The sequence below is a fragment of the Polyodon spathula genome, chromosome 21 (genome assembly GCF_017654505.1).
Source record: "Polyodon spathula isolate WHYD16114869_AA chromosome 21, ASM1765450v1, whole genome shotgun sequence".
In the NCBI taxonomy this organism is placed as follows: Eukaryota; Metazoa; Chordata; class Actinopteri; order Acipenseriformes; family Polyodontidae; genus Polyodon; species Polyodon spathula.
This window is the reverse complement of record NC_054554.1, coordinates 26,802,624-26,827,239: the sequence shown is the minus strand read 5'-3', so window position 1 is coordinate 26,827,239 and position 24,616 is coordinate 26,802,624. Positions and strand designations below refer to the sequence as shown.

At 40.3% G+C, this 24,616-nt stretch overlaps 1 pseudogene; it reads left to right on the top strand.

Annotated features, from left to right (window-relative positions):
- The first annotated feature begins 1,084 nt into the window (after positions 1–1,084).
- On the top strand, positions 1,085–19,145 carry LOC121296641 (annotated as a pseudogene).
- Positions 19,146–24,616: the final 5,471 nt, after the last annotated feature.

Here is a 24,616-nt window from a genome sequence, read left to right as displayed (position 1 = left end):
CCTTTACCACTGTAGTACTCTTTGTTGCCCGCCTCGCATCCCCACTGCCCTGCAATCTCACTCCTTCATCGCTGTGTAGTGCGGTAATACTGCTTGAATGAGTCTGTTACAGTAAAGCTACACTCCAGAAAACATTTCATATCGCCATCTGTTGGGCTTGGAGGGCGGTTGCAAACATGTACATGAAATTGACTTTGACTCTACATGACCAACAGGGGCTATATATCTCTTGGAATGAAGACATATATATATGGGGTTATAGTCTGCTGTATAGAAGCACGTGATGTGTAGAGGTTTGTGTGAGGCGCTTCTCTCTTGGAATGAAGACACAAACACTGAAGCGTGGTTTGGAACCGGTGTTCGATTAATCGATGGTTCGAACCTAACCCCTGGTTCGGTTAATAATAAACCCATTGGTTCTATGCCCATAGGAACCCTCTTTTAACACATGCATTTCTCAGGACTGTTTTACAGCACTCAACGAGAGGAAATCGTGCAGATTAGAAATACAAACTGATATCAGATCTTAAAAGGATTTAAACAAATAGGCGCCTCCTGACAAAGTTAGTTATGCAAGCGCTGTTTTTTGGGAAGCAAATGCGGGTTTTTCCGTGCAACATTTCGACGTCTAGCGGGAAGTTCTTCTTCACCGATGTTATTATTAACGTCTTCCCTTCTTGGTTACATGCATGCCACCCGTCATGAGTTTAACTGGAATTGCTGGGTGCTGAAACGAGGGACCATTAACCTGCTGCTCTTGACATAACCAACTGTCTTTTCTTTTTCGTAACACTTAAAAATAAAGATCGCAAATCGATTACATAATTGGATACCCTTTTGGTAAACATCATTCTTGAGTCTCGTGTTTTAAAGTTTACCGCCACGTAAAATTACACAATGTCCAACCGCAGCCCTAAATGTGTATTTCCCGTACAGTAAACAAAACCAGACGCATAGCACGAGTGAAAGTGAAGTTTCAACAATAATCATTAAAAAAAAAAAGAAAAAACATTTTTTTTTAAGTTATCAAAGTTGATAAACATTATATCTTAATTGAATTATATTATATTGTGTTTTCGTTTTCTCGACAATGGAAGATAAATCCATAGTATCTATTGATACATGTTTTCAGTGAAGTGTATATTATATATAATGAGTTAATACAACACACAATGTATTCATAAAACACGCAGTCCAGTTTATTTACAACAGTTCTTCCCCCAGCAGATGCGGTTGCTCAGTGTGTCTGAGTCTGTGCTGATAAAGTAATGTATTCAAAACCGCAGGCAGCAATGGTGGCTCCCATATCGTGGAGGAGGCGGTTTTCCTGCCTCAAAAGACCGTCTCTCTCCGGGTTTCTAACCCGAATTTCCGACCAGTTATTCCGGAGAAAGGCGCGGAGCAGAGGGTAAGCCCTGGGTGCGAGAGGTCTTGGCGTTACGCGTCTGTTTACTGTTACTCATGTCAATAAATGCCTAGGGACTGTAGTACTCTCTACATTGATGGTGGGTGTGAGGTGTCTTGTGAGGTGCCTTCCGCTCTCTTTATTCTCAGACCAAACGCTACACGAGTTCCTGCAGTTAAAAATGTAACACTGAGCTCAAGCAATTGAACCATTCCACTGTATAGCGTGACCTTTGGCTGAGGTGCTTTCTTACAGCAAAATCACTCTTGCTTTTAAATAACGATTCTTCTGTCACACCTGATGAAATGTAACGTGATCTCTTTGTGATGTCTATTGTTAGGTCAATTGTGTTATGATACACTAGTTATTTTGAAACTTTAAATACGCCACACCTGTCTAGTAACTTTTAAATCTGGAGAACTACTGTCCAATTGTAATCTCATTAGGACTACTAATTTTCCATTCTGGGGAATAGCAATACGGTGTATAGTGTATTGACTACATCCTTTACACATTAAAGCGATCAATTTCCTTTAAAGAATGAATAGCTTAAAAAAAAAATAGCTTCAAGCTCGTTTCTTCATTGTCAGATAATATAATTGAATTAAGAAGCGGTCATGGTGTAACGTTGCTAATTTTAGTTTTAAATGCAGGTAGATTGGAAAGAAATAAACAACAATAATTAAATACGCAGTTAATTTAGCTTAATTACCTCGGGAAAGCCCCGCCTTGAGCTACAGCACCTCGGGTCAAAGTTTTTCAGCTTGCAGTGCTTTGCATTTTGTGCCGCATTTTTGCTTTCTTCTGTTTGTGTTTACGACAGGCAGTATGATCTTGACTCGCACACGATCAATCGAATGACAAGCACAAGTTGCATAATGGAGTTCAACCATCCTCCTAGATAATCGGAACAGCTTTTGGCTTATTCTTTTACTGAAACATTTGCATTTTTTTTTCTTCGTTGGTGCAGCTTTATCAGAGACCCGCGTTTGAAGTCGCCTGATGATTAACTCAGCTTGGCTGGGTGTAGTGCAAAGTGCAGAAAACTGGAGAAAACTGGAGTTGGGAGGAGAAAAAAGTCAACAATTCAAAATGTAATACCCAAAATGCCTAATTCTGCAATTCTGGAAAATCAGTAGTCCTATAATAGCCTACAAGGTCTGTAGCAGATCAAAGCTTATTTTGAAACCTACAATAGTAACCTGATGTAAAAGAATACATACAAAATAAAACAGCAAACACAAGAGCCAGTCAGTTGGTTTGAATGCTGAAAAAATAAAGCTTTTGAAGAAAAAGCCTCACTCCACTTAAGCCCCATATTGTCAGACCATTCTCAGTGCAAGATCAGCATTGAGTTAGTGTTGCTGCATGCCGCCATAATTATAGGACATCTGGTAAGTGCACGTTCTAGTGTGGACTCATCAAACCTCCAACGACATACTACTCAAAGGCGTGTAGATATCAATTTGAATGACGGAGGGTATTCGTCACAAAAACAACATAATATATATATATATTAGGTAATATATTTTATATATATATATATATATATAATATATATATAGGTCTCGATATCTTGTATATTAAATATAACTAGCCATAGCATTGCAAAATTTAGCATCGTAACAACTTGATCATCGTTGGGCAACAGTGTGCAACCCGTTGTGACACTTTTCAAACGAGAACGTTTATGCATCCGACGTACAGCACATGGCTTACGTCCGAACTTGAATGACTACAACTTACTTGTGTTGGGTGGGGGGGCCGGGGGACGGGTGGTGGTGGGGTGGGTGGGTGTTCCACTGACTCTATCTACACCGAATGAATCGGTAAAAACTTCGCCCATTCTGGTTCTAGGAGTCGGGTTCACGTGGGAGTAAATATTTCTATACAGTATGTACTGTGTCACCCCACTGCATCATTTGCTGCTTTAGTGGACCGAAGTAGATTTTTAAAAAAAGTACCCTCTTCAGTTTTGTTTACTACTACTAAAGGCTAAATAAAAAGTAAATAAATCTGCCATTAAAGTATATAATTCATCTCCTTTGTTATTACATGCACAATATTGCAGTACTTTCTGCATATCCTTTGCATTACAGAGTTTAATTGCACAATCTCTGTGTGCGATTCCATTTTTCATTGCACGAGTGAGTTGTCCTGCTGGATTGTTCTCCTTTGTGTATCTGACAACAGCAATCGTGGCCTCAAAGTGTAAACGGTACAGTTGGGTTTACTGCAGTCGGAGTAAACATTTACAAATATGGGTTATTATGAAAGCTCTAGAGCAATTAAAAAGAAATCTTGACAATTTAAAGCAAACTTTTATTTTTTGGGGACTTGCGCAGTTAAATCTCCAGAAGTCCTTTTATTCCTACAGTTGTGTCACCCATGCACTTGGACGTAACAGTGAGACAACAGCTGCAGCTGCTGCTTATTATTGACACAATACATTTCCAGGCTGCTTCAGGCAGGAGTTTCTTGTAATATTATAATGGTTGACTCATGTGCTTTGTTCAGAGGAAAGGAGATGTGCAAGAGATGCCAGTAATGTCTTGGTTGCGCAAAAATAATGGCGGCATGTGTGACAAGAACAGTTCAGGTATTAAAAAACAAACGTTTATTTGTCAGGCACAACTGGCAAAATCATAAAATGTGACACTTGCTTTTTTGGAAGAATTTAGTGAAGAACATTCATCTGTAACTCCTAGGACGTGATTGAAAACATTAATTTTTTTATTCAGTGTTAGAGAAAGCTTATTTATTTAAAGCTACATAAAAAATTGTGACGCGCAACATTTTGAGATAAGATGGGTAAAACGCTGCACAAAGTTATGAAACCTCAGCTTGAACCCCTGGGGATGTTAAGGTAGTAAGCCTGTGAACAGCGGTACATGGTTAACAAAATGAATGCTGACTGCTTAAATCAAAAAAGGGCATCATGCTCCAGGGAAGGAAATAAGACTCCCAGTGCATAGCAGTTTGCGTCACACCTGAGCTTCTTACCTATACACTGTGGCTAATCGAGCTCATACTAAAACCTGGGATGGGTAGAACTGCTATATAATAGGAGTCTTATTTGCATTCCTACATTCTGATGTATATTTTTACATTAAAATCTAAAGACCATCTTGTCATTCTATCAGGCCCTTTTCATTTTGGTGAGAGCTTGGGCGACTGCCCCCGTTTGGCTCTTTATTAACTTAAATAAGGGTACTGTACACACCTGTTTTATTAACTTTGCATAGCTGGCATGACTAAAGTGTTCAAGGATTTTCATAGTTTGTCATTTTTAAATGAGCGCTATTGCTCTAAATGTTCAGCAGTTTAATTTGTTGTTTTCTGTTTCTCTCTCTCGCTCTCTCCAGGTCGTCTGTGTTCCTGCTGGCCCCACTGCTGGGGGAGGTTCGTCCCCTCCCTGCCCTGGCTCAGCCTCACCCCCCTGCCTGCACTGTTCCTGCACTCCCTAGGTGGACTGCCTACAGGAGGCACTAGAGAGGTCCCAAAAGGAGAGAATGGCCTCTGACCTCAAGGTGTCTATTCTGCTGGATTATACAAGATCTAGAGGTGTGTGGTATTAAACTTTTACACTCAAACTGCCTCCCTTAACAAGAAGCACTGCAAGGAAATAAATGACTAGATAAACACTGAATGTTAAATTCATAACTTTACCTTATAGTGACTACAGTATTAGCACTAGAGGTGTGCTGATACTTGTAATTGCCTTTAGGAAGTAGTTATAGGCAGGGTGTTAAATAAAGTCATTCAGTTAATGTGTTGGTTTCAAGAGAAGAAAAGCTGTCCTTCCCTCACCTTTACAACTACAAGTACCATTCTTTCATTCGGGAACGCTGACATTTGTACTGGTGTACCGAGGCCATAAACTGAAACTATTAACGTCTGCCTCTGTCTCGCTCTGTGTGCCAGGTACTCTCGGAGCATGCTGCTGCCCCTGCTGCAGAGGTTCCCTGGTCAGATGTGTGTCTCTCTGTGCCACACCCCCGATCTGGACGGAGTCCTCAAGACGCTTGTCCCCGAGCGCTTCAATGAGACCATCCCCTTGCAGCACATCAAGGTCTACGTGTTCGAAGACAGCCTCAAAACCAGTGGGTTGGTGCGGCTCATGCAATGTGTGCCTGTGTAGACAGGTCATCTGCCCTAGTGTGGGGGGTGTCTGGTTTAGAAGTTAGTTAAGGTTTCTTTTGTTAGTTAAGGTGTTTTTTAGTTATATGTGATGTCTTTCTAGAATTGAGGGGCACCCTGGTGGGGAAAAAAAAAAAAATAACTCTGTCCCATGATTTCAGATTCAACTGGTTTTCTTTTAATACTGCCATTAGAAAAAAATTATGGAAGTACTCGCTAACCCTCAAGCATTGCTCCAATAGCGTACCGAGGACTATAGAAAGTGCTTGTAGGTCACAAGGCCAGTGAACTAACTCCCCTTTCCTCCCCCTTCCAGAGCTAATCTGAGGGACTCGTACTTCACGGCAGGATCGGATCATCTTGCTGCGAGACTGTACGGAGCTGGTAGACCCCGTGGGCAACGTGTCTTTGCAGCTGCAGCGGGACAACACATTGCAGGTGAAGGAGGGCATGGTGCACCCCTACAAAGGTAGGCAGCAAGGGTTGAAGCAGGAATGACACTGTTCTGTTTCAACTTCTATTCATGCCCGCTATGCTGCTGCATTGGTAGTGTTTTGGGCTTTGTTGTTGTTTTTATTTTTTTTATTCCATGTGACCTGGCCAAAAATATTTCAAGAAGTACATAAATAAATAGAAAGCCCTGGCTTCACCCTACCCACATAAATGGCGAAGTGACATGCCTAAAGTTAACATCATGTACTGTACATGTAACACATCTTGGCAAATCTATAAATATCTTAACACATATTCAAAGCTCTTCCTGATGTAATTAATGGCTCACCCTGCTTAGCTTGTATATTTCCCATCACCAGCACTAATATTAGAGCAGTGAGTCTAGGGGTTTCCTGGAGCATATCGTGTTGCATGTCCAAGCCTCCCCCTCGCACACAGGGATTTCTGGGACTTTTTGGATAACCAAAACTGCTTGTGTTTAACAATTTTGAGGTTTTACAGTGTAGCTAACAAAGTGGTTTTCATTTCAAAAGCACAACTGACCCATTGCATGGAAAATGCTGGCAATATACAGACTCTACTTATTATTATTTTTATAGGGTCAGGAAGTGTAAGACTTCCTTGGCGCAGTAGTTTGAGTGATTTCAAAATTTACTTGGCAGAACTTAAGACTCTGGAGTCAGTAGGTTAACTGTGGATGAACTTTTTTTTTTTTAATTAAAACAGAATGAGCCAACCTCTCGTTGGTGCATATCAATATAGCAAGTTCTGATTTGTATGTGGCAATGATTAAAGGGTTGGGCAGTCTGTAGGACAAGCCAACGAAGTGTATCAATCTAAACAAAAAAGTAAACCCGTGGTAACGTCAACACAGAAGACAAATTCTGCAACGACAACCGCCTACGTGCAATTATTACCCTGACTGGCCAGAAAACTGGAGAACCCATATACGGGGGAAAGCAGGAGAATCTCAATGACTCCATGTGGGGCTTGATAGCTGTGTGCCTCTGCAACACATTGCCTGTACCGACCAACAGGGCGGTCCAATCACAGTCCTGGAGGGCCATTCCACTCCAGGTTTAACAGGTAGAATGACATAATGAACTACTTCAGGGTCTGGATTGAGGTTTAATTGGTTCAGCAGGGTTGAAACAAAGGTCAGGCCTAGAAGGGCCAACTTTGACTGCTGCTGGTCTTGTGGAATGGCAGGAGATTAGCAGAAAAATCCCCACTGGAAAGCACAACTCTGGTTGTAAGCTGGTCATGATGGATCGAGTCCTCAAACGCATGCAATGGTTTTAAACAAGGAACAGGCAGCGCTATAGCGCCCCACATCACAGGAACAAGACAAACCTGTTTCCACTTGAGTTATTGTTTGTTTTTACAGTAAATCTTAGAGAGTGGGTCGGCTCCTGGAGCTGCTGTTGGCACAGCGAAGAGGAGGAAGTGCAGCATGTAGTTCTGGTAAATAAGACTAGTTGTTATTGTGTGTTTGGGAGGGGGGAGACACAAGCTCCAGACCCCTATACAAACATCTTGAAGTCACGAGACAGGCCTAGTTGTTTTCTGCTTTTAAAATCAAGAAAAACTGATTTGAATATAGTAAATATATATATATATTTTTTTTTTTTGTTAGAGCCAGGTAAGAAATGTGCTCTTCTGTTTTTCTGTTCCCAACGCTTTGGAGATGAGTATTCGTGGCTAAAAGCAGAAAGTTATTTTCGTCAGTGTAGAAGTTAATATTCAGACCTGAACCACCCAAGGTGGCCCCAAAACTTGCAGCAAGATTCTCCTCGTCTTATTTTTTTTCTTATCTTTTTCTCTTGTGTAGAAGAGCAAGGGCCAGAGTTATGACCCATGTGCAGACTAAATGACAGGAGAGGCTTCACTATTATTGGAACTTCTGCTTCAGTCAATAATAATGATTATAAATCAAATCAGAAATCAGTCAGGGTGAAGGATTTGCCTACAGTCCAGTGCATTTGACCCTGTGTGCAGATGTTATACCATGCATAGAACACCACCCCTAATTCTGATGCTCAATAATCAAAACAAATGCACACACGTACCTCGTACCTTTTAATAAAATACTGCCGAATTTGTAGGAGTAGAAAAGGAAGAAATGCAATTGCTGCAATCTGAACGAGGTAGAAGATGTTTAAAGCTACTGACGCAAGTTTCCCCGGTTGCAATAAATCTTCTCACAAGGACACAGTACCTGTAGGCTTGCACACATTACTCTGTGGCAGCTTTGCTTCTCAGTCCTCTCGTCCAAACTGCACAAGATTGTACAATAAGAGACACCCTACACATAACATATTAACTTTATAGCTCAAACCAACATTCCAACTTACAATAATGAAAACCATACATGTGAAATAGCTTTATATTATTTCCAGATGTATATATATGATATATATATATATATATATATATATATATATATATATATATATATATATATATATATATATAATGTTAGTTACAGTAAACTTTCCCATCCGTCCATTCCTGCTGGCAGGGGAGAGCTGTGGAAACCCAATCTGCCTCAGTGCCAGGAAGGTGGGGGGTGGGACAACAAATCCTGCTGGCCTGCCTCCTTTACTGGTATTTGAACTTGTCACCCTCAGTTTAGAGTTCCCAAATACAGCCTTAAACATCAGGCTGCAGGGTGGCGACTGCGGCAGCGTTCATTTGCTGAGTTTGTATGCGCCACTGCTGAGGCGTTTTGAAACAACTCGCAAACAAACAGATTTCACTTGATTGGCTTTGCTAAATGCACGGCTGAGATATTGGGTTACAGGCTCATCTCTAACTGCCAGGAGGCGTGTCATCGCCGTTCAGTTGGTTCTCTCTCTCTTTTTTATTATCAAAACCCTAACGAACTGGATTGTTTCTGCACATGGCTTTTGCATTTAACTTATTGTTCTGCTGGCACAGAATATGTTTGGTTTTTCTTATTTCTTATTGTTTTTTTGCTTGTGGGCATGGTTCGCATATGGTATGTTTAGGGTTAATGTGCGTTTTATTCAGTGAAAGCAGTGTGATTTGGGGTGGAAAGGGTCAATGAACCAGCCTCAGGGGGGCGAATACTTTTATAGAGCAGTGAAGGGCAACAGTATTTATACACACTACTGTGCAAGGCTGGTATAGCTCCTTTGCATTTTAAGTGTCAATGAACTGTAGAGCTTAAGAAAATAACCAACTTTTCTCTGGGGCTAGCGCCAATTCAAGCTGCACTTGTGCTGAAGGCCTTAGAGCACTCCTCCAGGGAATTGTTTCCAGTCAGTGAGGATCACTCTTTCAGTTCATAGCAGAGTGTTGTTTTTTTTTTTTTAAACAAACTGTAACGATCACAACCTGACGAAGCCCTTTATTCCACTGGAGCTTTTGTTTTCCTGCCAAGCACAACTGATCCTGTACAGGGCCAACTCCCTTGTTTGAGGCAATTCCTGCTATGCAGTGGGAGCCTTGTTCCTGTCAAACCTCCTTCACTTTGTTACTTTTAAAGAAATACTGACCTACATTATGATAATTGTCTTATACTGACAAATAGAACCTGGCTATACAAATTATTATGTTAGGTTAGTGTACTTGTCTGCTGTTTTTTGAGTGGAGTTATCTCTGCTATACTACAAGAGCAGCCTACCTTTCTGAGTGGGGTTATCTTTCCTAGAGCTACTGTATATACAAGTGTTCGGTGTTGAAAGCAGTAACTGAATTACAAGCTTGTGTAACTGAACACACTTTTACGTGTGGCGAGTAGTATTTGCAAATGCAGTGTTGCTCTTGTGCTGGATCTCCTACTACCAGCAGCATGTCACATTAAAACTTTTTGGTCACATGACTAAACTACACCCAGGTGTACATTTGTGCCCTTTTTTCTTTTTTAAATTTATAATTTGTTTTGTACTTTATTGCGTGTTTTGAATTTTATTAGTCAGAGGACTTAAAACTAAAAAGCACCTGTCTCTTGTTCTCGCTTGCAGGTGACCACTCTGAATTCTGCACAGCGGCCAGCAAGCGAATCATGCAGGTAGTGGACTTGGCCAGGGACAGGCAGCAGCTCAGCACTTCCATGACGGAGGGGACAAAGCGGCGACAGGGGCCTGGGGACACGTTGGTCTTCCCACTGGTGCAGAGGCATGGGACGATTGCCGAGTCTTCCTTGCCTCCGGCTACTTCAACCTCACCCGCGCCTACATGGAGCTGGCACTGGGCACCAGGGCCGACTACCGCATCCTGCTGGCGTCTCCAGAGGTCAACGTCTTTTTCGTTGCCAAGGGTGTGGCAGGAGCGGTCCGGATAGTGGGTATCTCCCCCCCCTATTCCAAATACTGCAGTCTAGAGTAATGTCTTCAAAAGATGAACGGCAGAACTCAAATAGGTGTAAGCTACAGACTTTGTTTTCTGTCTCTTTGCCTGGACCACTCTGCCTATCTCCCAGTCTCTCCACTTTAACCACTAAAATACATTGCCTGCCTCCCTCGTAGTCCCTCTGCCATAAACACTGTGCCACACTGCCTCTCTTCCAGTCCCTCTGCTATAAACACTAAACCACACTGCCCCCCACCCCATCACTCAACTTTAACCACTAATCCACACTGCTTCCCTCCCACTCCCTCCACCATAAACACTGTGCCACGCTGCCTTCCTGCTACTCCCTCCGCACTGGTAGCTGACCACTTGACGTTCTGATGGGTCAACATCCTTTCCAAAGCAATAGAAAACAACTTGCTTGGCATGAAGTTAGTTTCCCAAGATCTCTTGCCCTGAGAGAAATAACTAAAACAAAAAAAAAAAAACATTTTGGTTCTAACCTGCGGCTGCATCAGGTTAATCTGCGTAGGGAAGTAATGAAGCTGGGCTCTATAGCTTTTAGTAGGTGGGAACACTAAGCTGCACTGCTGGCTGGGAATTTTCTGATAGAAGGATCGAAGAACCAGGAGCCTTGGGTTCAAATTTCAGCTTGGGCTGCACTAACTGACTGGGAAAATAAGTACGGTCGTCCCTTTTAATTCCATAATAATCTTGCTGGTGTCTAGGCTAAAATACCAAAGTATTACTTGCATTATACTGACACCTGGGTTGTTGTGTTATTTGTTTCTTGCAGACAAACCTTCTTTTAAGTTTAGTTGCATGACTGTCCACCATGACTTGCAGATTTGCTTTCATCAGGAGCCATTATACTGTGTAGGTGTGAATTGGCTTCTCTTAGAAAATAGCAATTTTAGAAAGTTTTCCGAGAAAGTAACTTCAACCAATTCAACCTGTTTTTCTTGCTTTTTTAAAATTATTTTTACCAGCTGCAAGTCCATTAGTTTTATATTCATTATTTTTTTTTTTTTTGCAAAAAACAGAACTGTGACATTTCTAAACCTGCTCTTTCTTACAGCTTGGTGGTGTAGAGTGCTGGTTTGATTTAGAGTGGGTTTCAGCAGCTTAGTGGTTACAGTGTTGACGGAAGTGGGTCTGTGTAACCCAATATAGAATGATGGGTCGCAGGCTGGAAACGTCTGTTTAGGATTCGTGCTTCAGGATACTATAAATGACAAGATAAAAATCAGCACAAAATCCTTTTGCAACACGGTGCATTTTGGGTTAACCGTTAAGTAAAATACAAAGCCTTTTTGTAGGATTTTGTATTTTCATGGACTGCGTCAGGATTTACAGCCTGAGTTGCAGTGTCTGAATCCACAGTTGTGAGTTTAGTAGCTGGAGTGTTTGGCTGCAGGCTGGGATAACCAGGTTTTAAACTTTGTTTAAAGTTATTGGTCAAGCCATGTGTTCTTGACCTCCTGTTGTCAGTTGTATGGCAAGGTTCTTCTACTAACAACTTGCAAGGTTCTCCAAACACAACTTGGAGACCTAGAAACACGCTGCAAACTCGCTCATAACAAGAGGAGCCCTCTTCTGTATTGCAGAACTGGGCTGAGGCGACCAAAACTCATCATGCTGAGGACTGAAGACCCTGCTGTTCACCTGGGAATCTTTTGTATGTGACAATTGCCTTGCCCCCCCCCCCCCCCCCCCCCCCCCCCCCCCGACTGCAGATTAAATGTAAATGTCTCGGCGTGAGAGGTAACACAATAAAATGTAATAAAAACCTAGCTGCAGATGTGAGCCCTGATCTTAGAGCTTAATACAGAGAAATTTTTCAGCATGTGGTGGTTACCATGGCAATGTGGGTCCTTTTCCTGGAAAATATGTTAGTGGGGGTTGGGTTGGGTTGGTTTGGGGGGGCGGGTTGTGTGGATTGCCGGAAGGAGGAGAGGAGAGGCTTCTGTTCAGAGCTTCTCTTGTTGGTTGAGTAGCGATAAAGCCCTATAGTGCTGTTGTAAGGCTTTAGATTCCAGTAACTGTGGCACTTCAAAAGCACTTCCAGGAACTGCAGATTTACTGCCTTTAACCCCCAAGCACAAGAGGCAGATTAGAGGTGTGCAAGGACTGACAGTGGGAAGAGTGTTGGAGAGTCTATAGGGGAGCTATTTGTCTAACTCTCTAAAAATATTAACTGTTACAAAGAAAACCACCGGCTTTAACCAAAAGGCTTAGAGAGGTGCTGCCTGTGCCTAATAAACCGCTCTAAAAGAGTTTCCCATTACTTCATGCACAAAAGAGTTTTTTAAAGTCATCCAAAGCTGCCTTTTTTTAAAAATTATTATCATTATTATTATTATTTTTAAGAATAGAAGGTTCTCATACTGTACTGTATCCATAGCTTGAAGCAATGTTGTTGATTGGTGCAGCGTGACTTGTTTTGAAATTGACATGTTAATGCATGGATTGCTGATTTTTAAAATATATATTTTAAAGGCAATTCTGAGTATCAGGACACCCCTAACTATATTTACTGTACTCCCATAGGTTATACCAACGGACAGACGGTAGAACCAATTAATATATATATAGCATATTATATATATATATATAATATATATATATATATGCACTATAATAAAAAAAAAAAACAAATGTCACTAACCTTCAAAATGGTAAAATTTATTTCCTTGAAATTTATAGACCGGTGTGATCCTCTGAATCTTGAGTGTCTTTTGATACTGATAAATAGCATGTAGTTTCATTTTAAAGGTTGCTATTGTGTATCACTGCAGAGGGAGACAACCTTGGCTCTTCCAATCCAAAAATATAAAAAAAAGAATTGAACAAATAGAGAAGTTTTAACCAAACTTTACTTCCTCTTTCTTATCCAGTGACAGTGGAAACAAATTAGGAAACATATCTTGGTGCGAAAGAGGAAGTCGTACTTTGTACCCTTTGTTATTTCTTGGATGTTCATGGTCACAGTCCCGGCACTCAGCGATTTATGAAACCAGTTGCTAAAGTACTGAAGGTTGTTGAGTCACACATTATCTGGAATCTCAAAAACACAAGCAGCAGCTTCACAGAGTCACAGATTTGTTGCTTAAGTGTTTGAGGCATGAACAATCAGGGACTGTTTAGCCATTAATTACAATTATTTATTAGCAGATACATTTGTACATTTTTATTATTTTTTTTATTTTAGAGCAAAATTTGTTAGACAAACATTTTCGTTTTGAAGTCTGTGCTGATGTCGTCAGTCAGCAGGAACTGACCGAGACTCCTAGTCTTCACACGTCAAAGGAGTCTTTCTTTCTCGCTGCAGCTGCTGTTAAACTATCTAATCTCCAACCGCGCCGTTCAAAGCGCCACTCCATTATTCAACCTCCACTTCCTCTTCATTATAAAGATCGGCCTTCCACCAAACTTTTTAAAGCTCTTTTTGACAAAGGCATCAACTCACCATGCGAGGGGACCCCTGGCCACACACTGTATCCTTTAGCAGCTCCTGCTGATTATCTTCCACAAATTGAGACTGGGCTCTATTTCCAGCTCCCTATTCTATCATTCCTTTTCTAGCCTGTCTTGGGCTGTAGCGAGCCAATCTATCTTATGTTTTTTCTGGTTCCAGAGGCTGCTGAACAGTCTGCCTTCAAGGCCGCTCTCTCTCTCTCCTCTGGCCAAGAAGGCTTCCGCCTGTCAGGAACCTCTTTCCTTTCCTATCCTGTCCCCTGAGTCCACTCCTCAAACTACCTCTCCAAGTACCAACCTTTCACTCCAGCCCTGACTCCGTCCCTCTGAAATACCAGTAATATAACAGCAAACAAAAATACAAGAAGACAGGGCCAAACAGAATGACATGGGACACAACAGTCACCGCTGGACTTCGTGGAAATATAATATCACGTCACTGTTTGGAAGATTGCTTGTTGCATTACAACCTCAGTAAAATAATATTTATAATAAATCAAAAATCTTTTGAATAGGTTTCCTAAGCTTTTGCTTAAGTGTAAGCTAGTTCTAAATGCAGACCTGATACAAGTTAATGCAAAAAGGAGCCCTTATGTCTACTTCTGAAACGTACAAAATAAGATAGTAATGCAAACTTTTTGCTAGGGTTTATTAAATCGCTATTGGATTAATTTCTCCCAGTCTTTAGCTGTGAAGGTAGAAAGATGAAGTTCGGTGAAGCGACCAAATTACTTCTTGGAAACAAATCATTAACAAATAGAGGGCACCAGTACTGTAAATACAAACGTGCAGTCAAAGAGACGGTAGACTATGAGGCTGCGTCCTGAGTCTCTGAGTCACAAACCCCAGCCCTGCTGTCCAGACAGGGGTAAGAAAGTGACTAGAAAGGGCCCGAAAGACATTCCAAGAAATTCAGAGTTGGGTTAAATAAAATCCAGTAATGATAGAGGGGAAATTCACAGGGGTGTAGGATGACTAGAATATGGAAACTGAAAGTGAAGTACCTGTATGTATAACTGAAACAGCCCTAGGCTCCACCCCAGAGATCTAGCTGAATTCTTTCCACAAGCACAGAGATGAGGATGGAAGTTCTCTAGTCAATACAGAGACCATTAAAAAAATGCTACTAGTAATGATTAACACACAAACATAAATGTGTCTTAACCGTTCTGATTTTGTAGATTGACAATCATTGTAAATCGCAGTGCAGGTAGCTTGGGGAGGGGATAATAGGGTTTGTTTTCAGACTGAAAGATTGTGTTGATTAAAGAGCAGGTCATGCCAACGTTGTATGTTGTACAAATGTTAAAGGGGTAAAGCGTGTCTCTCTGTGTGTGGTGGTTGTGTGCGTTCGTGTCGGTGTGGGAGGGGCCCAGCAGGTAGTGTAGGCAGCCAATGGAAACGCGAGGTGACTGTCTGTCTCTTGTGGGAAATGAAAACTCTTTTTGCTCGCTCTTGAGCTTGCGATTTGTGTTCAGCTTATCAGATTCTGTGGTTTTCTGAAAACATTTTTAAAAAATTCCCAAAAGTTGTCTGGTCTATGTTACTTGTGTGAGGAATTGAAACAGAAATAAGAAGCTTGTCTCGTTTCTGTAAGTGTTGATATCAGTGAGATGACCCTTATTAAAGGAAAGTGGGGTGGGGGCGTGGAGTGTACACAGAGGCGAAACCAACATTTTGGAAGATTCATGTCAAGCAGCCTTTTTGTGTGTTAATGCCAGGTCTGCACAGAATTAAAACGGTGATTATAAATATCCTCTTCAGCCTCTGTGTATAATTTGATTATGTTAAGTTTGTAACATATATATATATATATATATATATATATATATATATATATATATATATATATATATATATATATATATATATAATATAAAAATATTATAATGCATAATGTTTTTTTTTAGTTTTTAAAGTTTTGGCAGATCAACGTCTCAGACTTCAGAGTGTACACCTCTCTGTTTTAAAATTTCAAAAAAATTAAATTAAAACGTGACCAAAAGTGATATAAACTGGGTAGCGGTCACTTGGCCAGTGGGCATATTCATTGTTCGAGTTATGTGTGCTGTACAGTAACCCATCACAAACAAACCCCATTCACGACACCAGCAAGACCATATTATAAGTAGGGCTTCTGTTTATCGGTTTTAACTGGTAAAACACCCCCGATGCCCAAAAAAATATATATCTGTGTATATCCAATACACACCGGAAAACAATGGAAATGGTTACTCAATTCATATTGACTTCACCCCTTTCCCTGTGAAAAAATGTAATAAAATACCTACAAAAAAATTTTTAAAAAACTTTCTCAGCAATGTCCCTCCTTCCTGACCTTCATCTCGCATTGATTCGTTCTAAATACTGTAAACCCACCCAAACTACTGAGTGGCAGCAAATTCCTACATTTCTATTGGAGGATTGTAACACGCTTTCAAGTTTTAAAACAAGATGTTCTTGCTAGCGAGATTTAAAGCTATGTTACAATACACTAGTATTTACACACTCGAGGAATTTAAAACAGAATTGCAAATTGTGGTGAAAAGTAAAAAAAAAAAGCCTAAATGCGCAAAAAAAACCTCCAGAATATGCCTGTGATCATAACGATTTTGTTGTGGAAGACAGCAAAGGAAAGGTACAGTTGAAGTGTGCAAGTACTATCGAGTTACTGTGCATATTGTGACAGAAAAAAACGGCCAAGCATTTTGGAAAGTAACTGAAAACAGTAATTTCATACAGAAAAAAAAAAAGCGCAGAAAAATGATTGGTTCGGATTACTTCACCACCTTGAAATCTTATTAGACGCCCTGTGGAATTCTCTTTGGCAAAGAGTATAAAAACAGTGACATCACAATCGGTCAGTGGCGAAGCTATTTGCAAGCTGTGTGGACTATGTTAAATTTTGTTATGGTATTTGAAACAGGTGCAGTAATGGGGTTTTGGAACTGTAAGGCAGAGTTACAGGACATAGTTCTCATTGAAACATAAACCATTTTATTTATTAAACCTGGAGGGAACATATTGATACAGTGGCCTAGGACACAAACAGACCCAGACAGCAGGAGATGCAAAACATTATATACAGTGCATGATCTGTGTATTAAGCCATGGGATTCAGAAACTGTGGAGATGGATTGTGAAAATAAGCAACATTTTGTTTGTGAGTGAAGGCATTGCTGCAGAGTACGGTTATCTGTGATCTCAGCAAAATGTCATCTCAGATTATGAGACTTCTACTCCCTCCGCTCCTATTTAAACTGGCTGACCTTGTTGTCTCCCTCAGGTCTGTGGTACTATTCCCAGGGGAGCGAGCGACCCTGCCTCACTCTGATTGGCTCCCCTAATTTCGGGTACCGCTCTGTGCACAGGGACCTAGAAGCTCAGCTCGCTTTAGTCACAGAGTACCAGGGGCTGCAGGCAGAGTTACAGCAGGTGAGTCACATGCAACATTTGTTTTCTTGTACAGTAAATGTTTTATTATTTTTTTTGTACCTGTATCAAAACAACACTAACTTGCACAGCCTTTCATAAAGTATCGCACACACAGTACAGTAGGGCCTTCAATGCCTCTAACAGCCCCTTCTTGCAAAACTTTGTTTTGTTTTGGAGTAAGACTTTAGCAACTTTGCTTTTTACTCATTAACTTTGTAGAAGCTTTATGTTTTAACTTTAAGCTGATGCAGCACGATACTGTTCCACAGTATGCCTACACTAAACCACACAGTGCCCACACACACTGTCCGAAAGGTCAAGGTAATTCTTACTAAGCAAGTAAGAAACTTTTACACCTGGATTTACAGAACACCATTAGCACTAATCTTGCTCCATCTGGTTCAGGATTAGAGCTGTGAAAACAGACCATAGCAAGAGACAGCATTTTCTTTGCGAAAATACAACCTCCAGGCACCAAGAGTGTTAATAAATACTGTATTGCATTATGATAAAAGCTTTTTCATTCCAGGTTTCACAGTTAAGTTTCCGAAGGGTATGATTTTTGAAACTCTTCATTGCAGCAAAATGAATCAAACGTTAGATAAATGCCATGCATTTCTGGGAAATGGAATCAAACTAATTGCAGCCTGACTGGTTTCAGATGTAGCTGTTTAAATGTGACATACTTTCCAGCGATCTGTGCATGCTGCAATTAACTTTTTTTTTTTCTTCTTTTTATGTTTTTGTTCTTGGCATTAGTTAACCACAGAGAAACCCATGTTTCGGTTTGAACTAAATTGCAGCAAAGTAATTGGCGGGTGTAGGCTGCTTTAGATGTGTAGGTGCTGCAGTGCAGAGGAGTGGTTTCCTGTATGACAATCATTAGTGACCTGCAGCTGCATCAGAGGTCTCCTATATTGAGAGAAATGGGCAGGATTCAAGGGGGAAATTATTGATTGAAAACCCCAATTACAGTACACATGTGGTTTTTGGAAGAGATTTTGTAAATATGAACTGTATGGGGCAGGGTTGGGGTCACTGTCTGTTTTTCAGTTCGAGTGCCTTTCTTTTGATGGACAGAATTGATGTTTCAAAGACATAATTGTTGTGATTTCGTTTTTTTCAGCCAATTTAATAGACTAACAGTGACTTCAATTGAAGTAATTTGTTGCCACGGTGTATGTATGTGAGAAGCTCATTTGAACAGAATACTTCCAATTAAAATTGACGTGACGTGTTCGAATTGATTAAAAGGGAATTGTAATTTTGAATTTTGAATTTGATTTTAAAAGGAATTGGAGTTTGGAATTGTGAATTGATTTTAAAAGGAATTGGAATTGAAGAACATGAATACAACCCTGTTTGTATCATGTACCATCATGTTTATGCAACAATGTGTGACTTCAACACACAGTCTGAGCAGAGAGTAGGCTTTGAACTTGTCTTTATCCACATCTTGGCACATTACCTCCTTGTGGTTCATGCTTAAAGGTAATGTCATTTTTAAATCCAGCAGCTTATTATTTTGTACACGAGAGCAGGAGAAAATATATTTTACGCTACGTCAGACTGTGATCAAGGAGTCGTGTGTGGTTCCATTGTGATTTCTGACGCTGTGTGCTAACATACCACGCTAAGATAAGACGGGACCTTGAGATCCCACCAGGACTGAAAGGGTTAAAATCTAAAACGGGTTCCTAGTTGTTATAGACCATATATGGATATGAATAAAATTAAATTAAAAAAAGTTCAAACTGTACAGTTGTTCATTACTGCAATCAAAAGTTATAGGTTACTGATCAATGCTGTTTTAATGGAAATTTCAGTGTAAAATTTCTGGGGTTTTTTTTGTAATTGATATGTATTTAATTGTTCTCTTATTAAAGTGCATTTGCGTTTTAGTAATAATGTATTTGTATTCCTCTGACTGACCAGGAGCAGGAGTGACTGTATTACATGTCTCCTTCCACGTTTTGAGCAGCCAAACTGCTCCGTGAAGCTTTGGGTGAAGCTGGTCTCATCAAGAACTTCTACTGAAAGCAAGGAAACCCTGCATGTGTTCCGCAGTGAGACGCTGGTAAGTTTCAGCACAGCGATGAACTGATCAATAACTAGAGTAGGTTACTATGTAAATCAGGGGAGCCTTTGAAAACGTGGAAATGCTTGTTGGGGCTGAGCAGAGCACAGCGGTCAGCCTTTCCAGGGAAGTCACTGCCTTATATAAAGGGGACACAAGTTCATTTTTGCCTTTGCTTGTGTTCAGGATATTCTGGTATTTTAAAGGGCATATGCAAACTTTACAAATTTGATAATCGAGAGAGAGAAAGAGAACCTTGCTCATTTCCTACTGATCCACCCAAATGTACCAACAGGAATCCAGGCTGTTCCTGTTCATGAAGTGTTTGACGTGAGTCAGCAGTGTAGAAATGCCTCTGGAATGACATCGTCATGCCCAGCTCAACAGTCACCTGATTTTCATCTAATGATAACAATATAAGAACACAAAAACCTAAAATGGGAACGAGTATGCTCTAGCTCAAGAGAATATAATTTCACTGGGCAGAATCCAAATAGTTTTCCTGTTTGTTTTTTCATAACGCTATAGATGGTCTCTTGTGTGTAAAATACACCATAGTGCTGAAAGTGCCACTCAAGAAGGCAAACCAGATGCAACCCTGTTTATCAGAAAGGCAGCTTCATATGTTATGCAGTAATGTTTATGAGAATCTGAGTCAGGTTGAGGGTGATCTTCATATTGCCTGTCTAGAGGTTTTTTCCTGCTGCAACATTCCAATGAAGTCGTTGATCACTACCTCCATTGAAATCAGATAGTAGGGTTGCTTCATTTTGACTGGTCAGGTCTTGTACGGTACCCATGAATAGTTAAATGCAAGAAGATGTGCCAACATAAGGTCAATTTTTCAGTATAATTTAGTTTATTTAAAAATAATGAAAAATTAAACAAAGTTCCAGACAGCCAGTATAATAGTGAGACCTAAAGCACAGGTTTTTACAACTAGCAAATTACTGTAAAGAGAAACTCTGGGGATCTGAGAGCCAGCAAACCCTACACAGAGAACGCAGGTAGGGGATGGCATTGTTAGCCAGCAAAACTGGAAAACTGTACTTGTAAGATGGAAATGTCAGTTCACGGAACTCGGTGGTAATGATATTTCAGGGAAGTTAGATTGGTATGCATTATGATGGGACTGGGTTCCACAGAAAACTGAGCAGGTTTGTTAAACTCCCTTTGAAGGTCTAATCTGGGCTGTTTATAATAATCGAAATCATTGCCTTTGAGTTTTCTCTTAGACAAGAGTATTAGAGACTCTTCAGACTCAGTTTATTTAATCCACTGTGTACTGAAAGTTAGACAAAGGATGTTGTACTTGAGTCTTTGTTGTGGCTTGCTTCACAAGGCCTTTCAAGTGCTTTTTTATGCAAAATATTGCAACAGGCTTCTTTGAAACGTTCTTACAGGGACTGAAAGAATTTTCTGAAGCGCATCCCAATTTCCTGTCCTTGAAGTAGTTGTATTTATTATTGTATTATTTTTATTTCTTTTTTGGTTGAACTTTTGTATAAGCCTGACCTTTTGAAAACACGGTTAATACAAGTAACGCTATAATAGAAAGGTTTGTTTTCAATAGAGTGGTTTTAATGTAGTCCTTGGAGTGGGTGTACAATTCAAAAGCACTTTCAAAAGCATTTTCAAAGTAAATGATTTCACCAGCCCAGTGTAACTATTTCAGGCTTGTCATTATAAAGTCACTTTTATAAAATATGTAAACCTGCAGCAGTGACTAATGCATTTGTGTGTTGAATGCAAATTGAGTAAACGTGCTTGTTTTTCCAAGAAACAGTCCATGCCTTTATTCCTTAAAGTAGAAATTCAGGGGAAAAACCACACAGTACAGCTGGAACCAGGTGACAGGACACTGGCTGAGCATGTAATTGTCAGATTTGCTTTAGCTACAAAAAATACAAAGAGATACTATGTTGGTATGGGAGATGGGCAATTTTGAATTCATTAGAAATGATGTCTGGGCGTCATCACACGCTTAGTTATGAGTAGTCAGTCCAAATCTGTGGGAAATGATGGGTAGATCTCTGCGGAGTGTGCTAGTGTTTAGTATTTGTATTAATAATTGCATTAAAAATGTAAATCAAGAAAAGTGCTAACTGTCTGTTTAGGAAAGATTGTCTCCTTGTGTTTCATCAGTAATAAGGAATTACAAGTGGCGGTAGTACAGTTGTAGAAAACATCTAACTTTTACTGTTTCAGTAGTAAAAAGTTAATGCTGCTAGAAGTGGAATTATTTCTGCTGCACAGCTTCAGACTCCACAGTTTAACCAGGAACACAATATAAAAAACGGAATTGCCTATAGAAGTCAGCATTATGAGAAGGATTAACACTCTTAGTATTTACCTCATAGACCTACTGTGTAATAGTCTTCAGTGGCATGAAACTCTGCAATTGTGTTAGATCATAGAGGTGAGCAGCACCGTTCGCTGACTGCTTCTATTAGAGCCCCTGTCCTCCTGTCAAACATAGCGTTTGTGGCATGCATTTGTTACGTTATGTGATCAAGCTAAAAGGCTTTCATTGGGCAAAATGAAATCAAAGTAAATGGTCTGTATTGATTCATCTACCACAACATGTTGAATGTGCTAGCAGTGTACACAAGTACATTTCTCAAAGCCTTCCCCCACGTACTTCGGGGGGGGGGGATAGTTGAGCCGCGAGGGGAAACGTTCCGCTTGTAGCGACGTGGTGAGCAGCTAGTGGGAACGTAGCAGTACTCCAGGTGAATAGCACAGCATGCTAATGAATTATTCCACTGTGCCATCTCGCCTCTATGGAAAAAGCCTTCTTTTATCAATTAACCAATTCTTTGAAAATAAAGGAAGGAATCAGCCAGGTTTGAAACACGTCTCCAGGAGGAAGCACAGCATTTCACTGAGTGAACACACTGCAGAGTGAAGAGTGAAACTGGCTCACCTGCTGTGTGAAACATATTGTTACATTTTGTGATTCGGACCTGGGGATAAGTTGTGATATTTTCCTTGGTTTCATCTGTGACTTGAACTGGATTCAAAGCCAAACCTTACAGGTCTGTAAGGTAAATTAAACAATATTTTTGAAAACAAGGGATAAACACTTGTGCCTCGTCTGGGACTTGAACTAATTACTCCAGGAATTGGAGACCATTGCTCTTACCAGCTGAGCTGGATAATATTTCCAACACACAAGAAAAGGCCTGAACCACAACTCTGGTGTTTATTTATCAGAGAACCCCAGTTGTGCTGTGTCCTTGTGGTGTTCTGGTTGTCATGGCTTTTATTTTGGCCTCATGGCAAACAAAGTTGTGCAGGGTCCTCCGGGAGGGGCATATTTTTTTGGACGATAACCCTTCCCCCTCCTCCGGCCAAAAGGGAGCTCCTGCCTGAAAGCAGTCTCATTGTAGAGAGGCGAGTGGATGATAGAAGTCATAAGAATGCATCAAGAAAAACCATTACAAGTTCGAAAACATAAAAACAACAAATTAGACCATAAAGTTAGTTAGAACTTAGAAACTTTTTTGGTGGAGCTGGAGCAGCAGTACAGCCAACCCAACAGGAAAGGCTCAGTTAAAAGGGAAAGGCTGCCCTCTTGTGGCTAATAAATCAGTCTCTTTTTATTTAATTAAGGTATAGACTTAATCATTATTCTTTCATATTTATTTGATGGTCCCTCAAGTAAAGGACAAGACTGCATTGCTATTTCCCCAAGCAGCATTGTGATAGTGGTCGCCTCTCTTCGAAAATGAATCCTGTAGCTTAATGTGTCTGTATTAATATAAGGACATGACACAACACTCTTTAATGGCGTACAACAAAGTTGGGTAATTTTAGCTTTTGATCATTAAGCTGCCAGCTAAACGAAACTACGATGAATCACTTAGTGTGTCTCTGGTGCTTTTGAATTAGGCAAATTGCATTTAAGCTCATAATAAAATGGATTTACAGTAATACCTATTGTTCCCATTGAGAATCAGAGGAATATCTTTATTTTCTTTGTGTAAGAACACATAGTGTTGAATGTAGTCATGGGCAGAGATCAGTACTTGTAGTGTAGCACAGTCCTTTCATGGAAAGTATCCAGAACTGGCAAAGTTTCATTCAAATGACCAGGTGTCAGGCCAGTGGTGGAGATCTATTAAAACTAGTTCTTAATGCTTTTTTCATTGGAGCATTGATCAATGTCACATTTTGAGGAAAGCATTTTCTTTAGACTGGTACTTTGTAAAAAGGTAGGCTTTTTGTGGACGTCTGTCTGAATTGCCAAAGGAACAGTATACACCATCTACTCCTAATAATTCATTTGAAGTTTTTTTTTTTTTTTACAGTATGCTTTGATTCAGACCACTTTCACGCCTGGCTGTGGCATAGCCATATTCAGGAAAACAATACGAGTAAGTGATGTGAATGCACTTGACATTATTTTGTTTGTTTTTTTTTTTTTGCTGCCCTTCTGATATAGTTGCAGGTTTGATTTTTAGACTGGTTGTATTCTCATAGGAGGCTTGGTGGTCTGGTGGTTAAAAAAAGGGTCCTCTTACCAGGAGGTTCCCAGTTCAATCCCAGCTCAGCCACTATGTGTGACCCTGAGCAAGTCACTTAACCTCCTTGTGCTCTGTCCTTTGGATAAGATGTAAAACCAAGGTCCTTGTAAGTGATGCTGCAGCAACAGTTGTGATGCATGGTTTACCGCCAAGTCGCTTTGGATAAAAGTGTCTGCTTAATAATAATTCTAAAACTACAGTGTGACATTATGTACATTTTTGTGGTGGGGCTCAAAGCTGACTATGAAAAGTTTGAAAGAACAGAATCATGCCAAGGTTCATGCAGGTTAAACCTTATTTGGCTTTCCAGCATCTGTTTTTAATTTGTAATGCTACTAAAAAATGTAACCAAGGTTAAATTACATTTGTAACAGTAGGCAGACTGCTGCCAGTACCCACGTGACTGACCTCTCTCTCGTTTTCAGGTTAAAAGGTCCAGACAAAGGTGGGTCCACGGATAAGTGTCTTATGTACACCAGGTATTCGTATATGTTCTTGGTCTCCTGCCTGTCCACTGGAATGGCTTTGATGAAGATTACTAGCATCGAAGGGGTTAATTCCTTCAATCTGTCTTCAGCAATCACTCCACTTGGAATGTCCCAGCGAGCTGCTGGAACACAGAAAATATGAAAGACTTCAGCTTCCTTTACTGACGAGGCATAGTGTATTACAGAGTCTGAAAACCTTGCAGGATCTCCCAAACCATTTAATGTAGAAGGCTGAGAAGGAAAGGAAAGCAAGGCTGGGTTTGTGGGAAACACAATCTTAATCTGATGGTCACTA